Source organism: Rutidosis leptorrhynchoides, chromosome 2, assembly GCF_046630445.1.
Source record: "Rutidosis leptorrhynchoides isolate AG116_Rl617_1_P2 chromosome 2, CSIRO_AGI_Rlap_v1, whole genome shotgun sequence".
NCBI classification, from domain to species: Eukaryota; Viridiplantae; Streptophyta; class Magnoliopsida; order Asterales; family Asteraceae; genus Rutidosis; species Rutidosis leptorrhynchoides.
The window spans coordinates 4,768,972-4,778,445 of NC_092334.1; positions in this window are offsets into that span (position 1 = coordinate 4,768,972).

Below are 9,474 nucleotides of genomic sequence, written 5' to 3' on the forward strand. Positions count from 1 at the left end.
TTGATTATTTGAACATTTACCTCCATGTGACCATTTTCCGCATTTGTGACATCTTTCTAGGTGTCGTGCTCTTCTTTTCGCTGCAGATTTTGATTTTCCTTTACCAAATTGTAACTTATTATCTTCGCATCTGGATTCTTTTCTAACTCCGTCCATTCTTTCTCTGATTACTGATACTATTTCACTCGGTAGTATGTCATTATTACGTTTAGTGATCAAAGCGTGTAGCATTAGACCATGGTTTAGTTCACAGGCAGTCTTCATTTTGTAAAAACCTAAAAAAAATAAAAATTCAGAATGGGGGGAGAAGACTAGTTCTTTAGGGTCTGCTAGGGAAAGACCATTCGGGTTCCATTTTCGAGAACTACACGAAAACAGACAATCTAACTCTAACATAAATACATAAACCCCCTATACTTAGTTGAAATTGTGATTAACATTATTTTCAATTGAATCATCAACAACTTGTATATCTTTGACTTTTACTTCAATCCATTTGTTGATTTCCTCCGTAACTTTCACAAATTTAACTAACATTGCCTTTTCTTTTGACGATAAATTGGATATTAATCGGTTATATAACTTAAAGTTTCCTTTAATTTTAGCATCGTGAATCCGTTTATAAAGTTTCTTCGTTGAACTGTTAAAAATGGGTTCATCTAATTTCGTATCATCAACGGCATTCTTTGTGATTGGATCATCATTAAGTGTTTCTTCATCTTCCCCACACTTATGCGTTTTTATTGGTCTAACAGTTTTGGTTTGTGGAGATCTAAACTTTCGGTTCACAAAGGTGATCGATGTATCACCATCCCTAAGTGTCATTCTACATTCTCTTACATCAATGAATACCTCGGTGGTTGCTAAAAATGGGCGACCTAGAATTAGAGGAATATCAAGGTTTTCCTCCATATTAATCACTATGAAGTTTGCAACAAAGGTCAAACTTCCCACGTTAACAAGTAAATTATCTGCTATTCCAACCGGGTGTTTAATGGTTTGGTCAAATGATTGAACACCTATTTTGGTTGGTTTTAATTTACCCATGCCTAATCTTTTGTATAAGGAAAGAGGCAAAATATTTGCACTTGCTCCTAAATCTGCGAGTCCATTATATACAGCACCATCATTAAGTAAGCAAGAAATGATAAATTCACCCGGGTCTCCTGCTTTAGTAAGTCGAGTTGGTTTGTAAACCTTTTTCGGGTGTTCTTTCCTTGGTTCTTTCATTTCTATTTGAATTTCTTGTTCACATTTTTCTTCGTTTCTTGGAATGGGAGGTTTGTATAGGAATTCTTCTTCATCACTCAAATTTGAATCCTCCCTATATTCCAGTTTTGATTTTTCATATGTTGTTGATAACATATTTATGTTTTCATTTTGAAGGTTTTCTTGGGTGGTGAAATTATGATTAACTTCATTGTCAACTTCCATCGGACCATGTATGTAATGTTTAACTCTGTGACCATTAACTTTAAATTCAATCCGATTTGAATTTATTAATTCTATCGTTCCGTATGGGAAAACTCTTTTGACTATGAATGGTCCAGACCATCTTGATTTCAATTTTCCAGGAAATAGCTTGAATCGTGAATTGAAAAGAAGAACTTTGTCTCCTTCTTTAAATTCTTTTGAACTTCTGATTCTTTTATCATGCCATTTCTTCGTTCTTTCCTTATAGATTAACGAATTTTCGTATGCTTCATGTCTTAATTCTTCTAATTCGTTTAGTTGACTTAATCGTAGACGTCCGGCTTCATGTAAATCAAGATTACATGTCTTCAAAGCCCAAAATGCTTTGTGTTCAATTTCTACTGGAAGATGACATGCTTTTCCATAAACAAGTCTAAAAGGTGTGGTTCCAATTGGAGTTTTGTAGGCTGTTCTAAAAGCCCAGAGTGCATCCTCCAATTTAATGGACCATTCCTTCGGATTTGATCCTACGGTTTTCTCTAGAATACGTTTTAATGCTCGGTTGGTATTTTCAACTTGTCCACTTGTTTGTGGATGATATGCGGTGGAGATTTTATGAGTTACTCCATATCTTTTAAGAACTTTCTCAAGTTGATTATTACAGAAATGAGTTCCCCGATCACTTATTAAAGCTTTCGGTGTTCCAAACCTTGCAAAAAGACGTTTTAAAAAGTTGACTACAACTTGTGCATCGTTAGTTGGGAGAGCTTGTGCTTCCGCCCATTTAGATACATAATCAATGGCTACGAGTATATATAGACTATTATGAGATTTTGGAAATGGACCCATAAAGTCAATACCCCAAATGTCAAATACTTCACATACTTGGATGACATTTTGTGGCATTTCATCACGTTGACTTATTTTTCCGGCCCTTTGACAAGCATCACAGGATTTGCAAAGAAGGTGTGCGTCTTTGTAAATTGTAGGCCAATAGAATCCAGCATCATAAACTTTTCTTGCTGTTAGTTGAGGCCCATAATGCCCTCCTGTTGGTCCTGTGTGACAATGGTTTAAAATTTTACTAGCTTCATCTCCAAATACACATCAGCGTATTATTCCATCGGGACAACTTTTAAACAGATGTGGATCTTCCCAAAAATAGTGTTTTATATCACTGAAGAATTTCTTTCGTCTTTGGTACGATAATCCTTTTTCAAGGAATCCACAAACTAAGTAGTTTGCATAGTCTGCAAACCATGGAATTTCATTATAATCTATCTTCAATAGATATTCATCAGGAAAGTTGTCTTGTATGGCCGATTCATTTAGAACTTCTAATTCGGGATTTTCAAGACGAGAAAGATGATCAGCGGCGAGATTTTCTGCTCCTCTTTTATCTCGGATTTCAATATCAAACTCTTGTAAGAGTAAGATCCAACGGATTAATCTTGGTTTAGCATCTTGTTTTGAAAATAGGTATCTAAGAGCAGAATGGTCGGTATAGACCACCGTTTTTGCTAGAACGAGATATGATCGAAATTTGTCAAAAGCAAAGACAATAGCAAGGAGTTCTTTTTCAGTAGTTGTATAGTTCGTTTGTGCTCCTTGTAACGTCTTACTAGCATAATATATAGGTTGAAATCGTTTTTCAATCCTTTGTCCTAAAACGGCTCCCATTGCAAAATCACTTGCATCGCACATTAATTCAAATGGTAGATTCCAATTTGGTGTTATCATGATCGGCGCATTAGTGAGTTTCTCTTTAAGAATATTAAAAGATTTGATACACTCATCTGAAAAGATGAATGGAGCATCCTTTTCTAGGAGTTTATTCATAGGAGTGGCAATTTTAGAAAAATCTTTTATGAAACGTCGGTAAAAACCGGCATGCCCTAGAAAACTCCTAACTCCTCTAACATTGGTGGGATGTGGAAGTTTAGCAATTACATCTACTTTAGCTCTATCCACTTCAATTCCTTCTTTTGAAATTTTATGTCCAAGAACGATGCCTTCTTTAACCATGAAATGGCATTTCTCCCAATTAAGTACTAGATTTGATTGTTCGCATCTAATAAGCATTCGTTCAAGATTAACTAGACATGATTCAAATGTATCACCGAAGACTGAAAAGTGTGACGATCGCTCCAAATCCATAGGGATGAACACGTCATTCATTGATTTCATTGCGAGGTATTTGACCTCTATATGATACGTTTTGTAAACATTGCATTCTTTTGAAAAGGAATACCATAAATGTATATTTAAATCAAAGGTTTTCGACAACTAATGATTTCTACATATAGACAATCACCGTATATAATAGTTTACAATAGTGCTTTCGTTGACAATACAGTCAAATAAGGTACATGGTGATGAATTGGTGAATGCAACGTTTTCTTGAAAAATATGCCAGGTAAGACTCCATGCACATAGCTTGTATATCATATAAGCAAACAGCGGAAGACTTCTAGGGAACCTGAGAATAAACATGCTAACAAGTGTCAACACAAAGGTTGGTGAGTTCATAGTTTATATGTTTCGCATAATCTGTATATAAAGATGGATCACAAGATTTCAGTTGTTTCTTCCATAAATGTTTATCAAAATATTCTACAAGAATGAGCACCCTGGTAACTAAGCTTTAACGTCTATATAATAAGTACCCCTCGTTTAACATGCAACCAACATGTACAATACACTCAAATAGCATACGTCTGTTTTATAGTTCAGGATAGGATTTCTATACCTGGAACAGACGGGGATGTCAAACCCTATGGATCCATATACTACTACTCGCGCCCACCAGTTCTTATAACTGGCAGTTAACAGTTAACAGTTACCAAAGCTAAGGGATTTTCGGTTCAAACTCGGTGTAGAATTTAGTATGTACTTGTATCCATTGCGTTTAAAATAAAGTGCATGTATTCTCAGCCCAAAAATATAAATAAAAAGGGATCGTATGAAACTCACTTTTCAATATTGTGGTTCAATATTGTAGGCAAAATATGTAGATGCAATGACAACAGCGAATGCATGGTTGGTCTGAGATTCACGAACAATACACCCGAACATTATCCATAACCTCCTTAGCTATAACCCACTTGAAACTCGTTTTCAAAATCACCCGAACATAACCCCATCGTTGTATTTTATGTATATTATTATTTTTGTATCATAAAAATAATAATACTAATAGTAATAAGATTGATAATAATAATATTAAGTATAATATTAAAATATTGATACTATGAAGTAACAAGTGTGTTTTATAAAAAAAATGATTGAGTGTAATCCATCTATCTATCCATATGCGTATATATATAGAGATATAGATGTAGATATTTTAAATTTAATAATATAATAAAATATTAATATAATATAATAAAATAATAAAATAATAATCATTTTTGTTGTTTTCCTTATCGACATAATTAAATATAATATATATAATAATATAATAATATTGAAATAAAATATAATAATATAATATTAAATTTTGAATCGTAAATGTTTTTAAAAGTCGTATTTATCGAATACTTCAGGGTTATATTATGTAACTTATAATTAATAATTTCTATTATGTCGCTTTCATGTAAATAGTAAATTAATTAATTTCGTTTCATTTACTATTCAATGAATAGTAAATGAATTAATTTAAATTCAACTATTTAAGCTACACGTTGTTGTACGTTGTGCTTTACAAATTGTACATTTTTAATTTAACTTCGTTTCTTTAAAAAAATTACAAAAATTATATCATAAAAATAAAACGACTTAATACGTAAAATTTTTAAATTGAAAAAGTATCGTTTAATAGTAAATTTTTATCATTTCATATAAAAATATTATAAAATCTAGTTTTCTAGAACTAATTATATTCAATATTCATAAACACGTTTAAATACACATCGCAAGTTATTCATACAATTAATACCTTATTACGTTTTCAAGTTATAGTATATATATATGTATCTATTTACATATAATTGTTCGTGAATCGCTGAGAACAATCAAACGGTAATTGAACAGTTCAAAATTTCGAGATTCAACTTCATGGACTTTGCTTATCGTGTCGGAAACGTTAAAGATTAAGTTTAAATTTGGTCAGAAATTTCCGGGTCATCACAGTATCCCCCCGTTTAAGAAATTTCGTCCCGAAATTTGAGTGAGGTCGTCATGGCTAACAATAAAAATGTTTTCATGACGTATATGAGTCGATAAATAGAGTTTATCACTGCTGAATAATATGGATATAACAATCCGATTACTCGAAGCGTATGAGAGAAGTTATCGTATAATAGTGAATTGAAGAAATAGAGATTCGTCTTAACTCTTGACGTAATAACGATTGATTTTCGGAATTTAAGGAATAGAAAATCTTCGAAATTTAAATAAGATTTGATTTTTCGGAATTTGCGGAAATTAGGATTTTCTTTGATTAAATGCGTAATCTGACTCTATTACTGCGTCCGATATTTTGCTATAAATTGACCTCTTCCGTTTCATTTATTTTCAACACTCCTATAATTTTCGTTATTATTTCATACATCCCAATAGATTGTGAAAATGCTTAATCCAGTTCTGATTCTTGATATTTTCCTGGCTATCGTATCCTTCATTCTTCTTTTTCATCTGCCACCAGAGGAAGTTATTTTCTTCTACTATTACCTTGGGATTATAGTGTTTTTCATTCTCCCGTGTCTTTATATTGCTATACGCATTGATATACACGGTTTGTAATTTCGGGGTTATTTTCAGGCTTTATATTTTCCATTATATTTCGGAGCTTCATGCTTTAGTTTTCTCTTCCCGACTTTAAGTCAAGCGAATAATGGTCCAAAATTCGTAGGTATGGATTTTGAAATGAACTTAATTAATGTTCTAAGAAAGAAACGGTAATGGCACAATTTGACTTGTCAAATTACCAGAATACCTCGAAAAAGACCGAATCATCAAGAAAAATATTTTCTTGATATGTTTAGAGGTTAAATAGAATGAAAGAGTTATGTAACCTGGTTCATGATGAGGGTATGATCTGTGAACCTTTATCACGTTCCATTAGAAACTCAGCATGACTTACTATAATATAATCACGTTGATCAAGTGTCATTATATTATACTAACTCATGCTTCAGTTCCCAACACTACTTCAAAAACATCCATTTTTCAAAATTTTCAGAAATTAGAAACTAAAATAGTTTCTTTTATGGTGTAACACAGATATCGTAAAGAGAAAATTGATTTTCGATAAGAATGATTATGAAATTATCTCCAGAAATATGGAGGATATTTATAATGAAAGATACGATGATATCTTAGAATTTCTAATATCAGAGGATGATGAAGAATATTGTCCGCAAGGGTTTAGATTCGGAAGCAAGGTATTCGTTAATGGCTTCAGCAGATACTGAATCATTTGGATTCTTTGAAGGCAGATTTCGTTCTTGTGATTTATCCACAGCCTCTTTCATACTTTGCTCAATCCGTTTTCCAGTTCCAAACTTTCTCTTTTTCTCAGCTTTACCACCATACTATTCTTTATCATCAAACTTTTGACTGTTAAGGTCGTTTACAGTTTTTACTGCTTCTTCAGCATTTTTCCAAAATTCGGAGAACTAGTTTCATAGTTTGGGGTGTTTTTCGGAAACTTCACATTCGAAGTATGTAAGTCCAGGAGGTAGACGTTATATGTACACATATAACTGTTGGCGTAGACGTGCTACAAGATTTCAAAATACTGATTGCTAATTCCCAATAGTTGGTATGGCAATTGCCGTTACAAGATGTGGATGAGTACATGATACGGTTTCAATGAGTATAAGGATTTTTTTTTTTTGGAAGGTCAAAGATCAATGAAGTTGTTGGTAAATTTACTGCTAATATGGTGGAACATGAAAGGTTCCCCAGTAACAAAAACATATATGCCAAAGTTACAAGTCTGAAAGGTCGTCGTTGACTGGTTGAACGGTTGATAATACTGGATACTTTTGGAAAGGAACTGCAAGGTTATTTTCAGTAATAACAATGCTAAAGGATCTTTCATATTTTTGAAGTCAAAGTATAGCTTTGAAAGATGTAGAGATCTAAGAATGATGTCACCCGTTAAATCTTGACTTGGATTCTGATCCGTCAATATCAGAATATGTAATTGAATTTGTATGGAAACGATTGTATATCGCTGTGAGCATAGTTAATAATTTTTGAATCAAAGTTGAAGAATGTACAGTGTAACATATTAATTGTGAACTTAAATATTTCCCGGGAATTACCTACCCGTTAAAGATTTCACAAGTAATATTTTGTACAAAAGAATTTTTATTACCGTCTTTATGAAAATATATGTATGTATATTTTCTTCAGATGTAATACAGATTTGATGAGTTAATATCATATTAAGCTCATTTAATTTTTGACTTGAATTAGAAATGAATAAAACATTAAAGATTTAATAATCTTTACGGAGTATTTCACTAATGTAATCAATACTCAGTTTTATTGATATTTTCTCAGTGAATCATGTTGGTGCTCATGGAACTCTTGCTAACTTCGCAAGGTACGAATGATGTTTTCTAGAAAGTTTCGAATACATCGAAGATGAAAGTATAAAATCAACCATATAATTGAATAATATATTTAGTTTATTATGAAATGGAATTCATTGAGTTGGAAACAGAGATTGTAGTTAACGATGGTTAAGTCATTAACGAAGTATGTACATCATAGCATATTAGTAATATGAATTAACCGAGTAGTACCTACCAGTTAAGATTCACACGTAATAACTTGGTACGAAAAGATTTATTTTGATTTCAAAATTCATATATATTAAATATACATAAAATTTCTTCAGGGGAAATAAGTTAATACTTCATCGGTTATTGTTGCTGGTATTTCTTGGTAACTACGATGCGTATGACGTTGATGTTCAAGGTACATATGGTGATGTTGAGGCTTGCGGTGGGGATGTTGTTGGTGGTGGTAATGGTACTGTTGGTGTGATAACCCGTCCTAATCCTCCTGGACGAAGTCATCAACATTTAGTTCCATTGCAATGATCGATTCCAAGATATGTCCTTAACATGAGCAAATGCACAGCGGAAGGCTTAATTCGTACCTGAGAATAACATGCTTTAAAAAGTCAACATAAAGTTGGTGAGATATATAGGTTTGATGCTAGCAGTGTTATAACTATGGACCACAAGATTTCATATTTATAAACATAATACACTCGCAAGTGTATGAAAAGCATTCCAAGCAGTGGGCACCCGGTAACTAACCTTAACAAGAGTGTGTACCCCTGAGTTATAATAATATGTGCACCGAATCAAGTGCGTTCCGTTAACCTCGAAGTACTAAACACCCGTTCTTCTAGTTTACTAGAACAACACCTGGGTGGGGGTGTAAAACCCGATAGATCTATCTTTAGGATTCGCGCCTACTAGTTCATAAACCAATAGTTAAAGTTACCAAGCTAGGGGATTTTTGATTCAAACCCATGTAGAATGTAATTTTAGTCACTTGTGTCCATAACGTAAATCATTTATAAAAATAGCGCATGTATTCTCAGCCCAAAAATATTTAAAGTTTAAAAGGGATCTATATACTCACCTAATGTATTTTGTAGTAAAAATACATATGACGTCATCGATCAAGTATAAGGTTGGCCTCGGATTCACGAACCTATTATATGTATTTAAATATGTTATCATATCCGAACAAGTTTATATATATTATTTCAATTGTTATATATATTTCTATATATATATATATATATTAGTATTTATTTGATAAATATTAATAATATTAATGAATGAAGAGTTGTGTTATTGTAATAATATTGGTAATGTTAACCCTTAAATTAATAATTTATAATATTCATAAGAACAATAATAATAATACTAAAAATAATATTGATAAAATAAATGATAATTTTGTTTTTAAAAAAAAATGTTGATTTTAATAAAAAGATATATATATATATATAAATATATATATATATATATATATATATATATATATATATATTTTTAATCGATAATAGTCATAATGATAATTTGT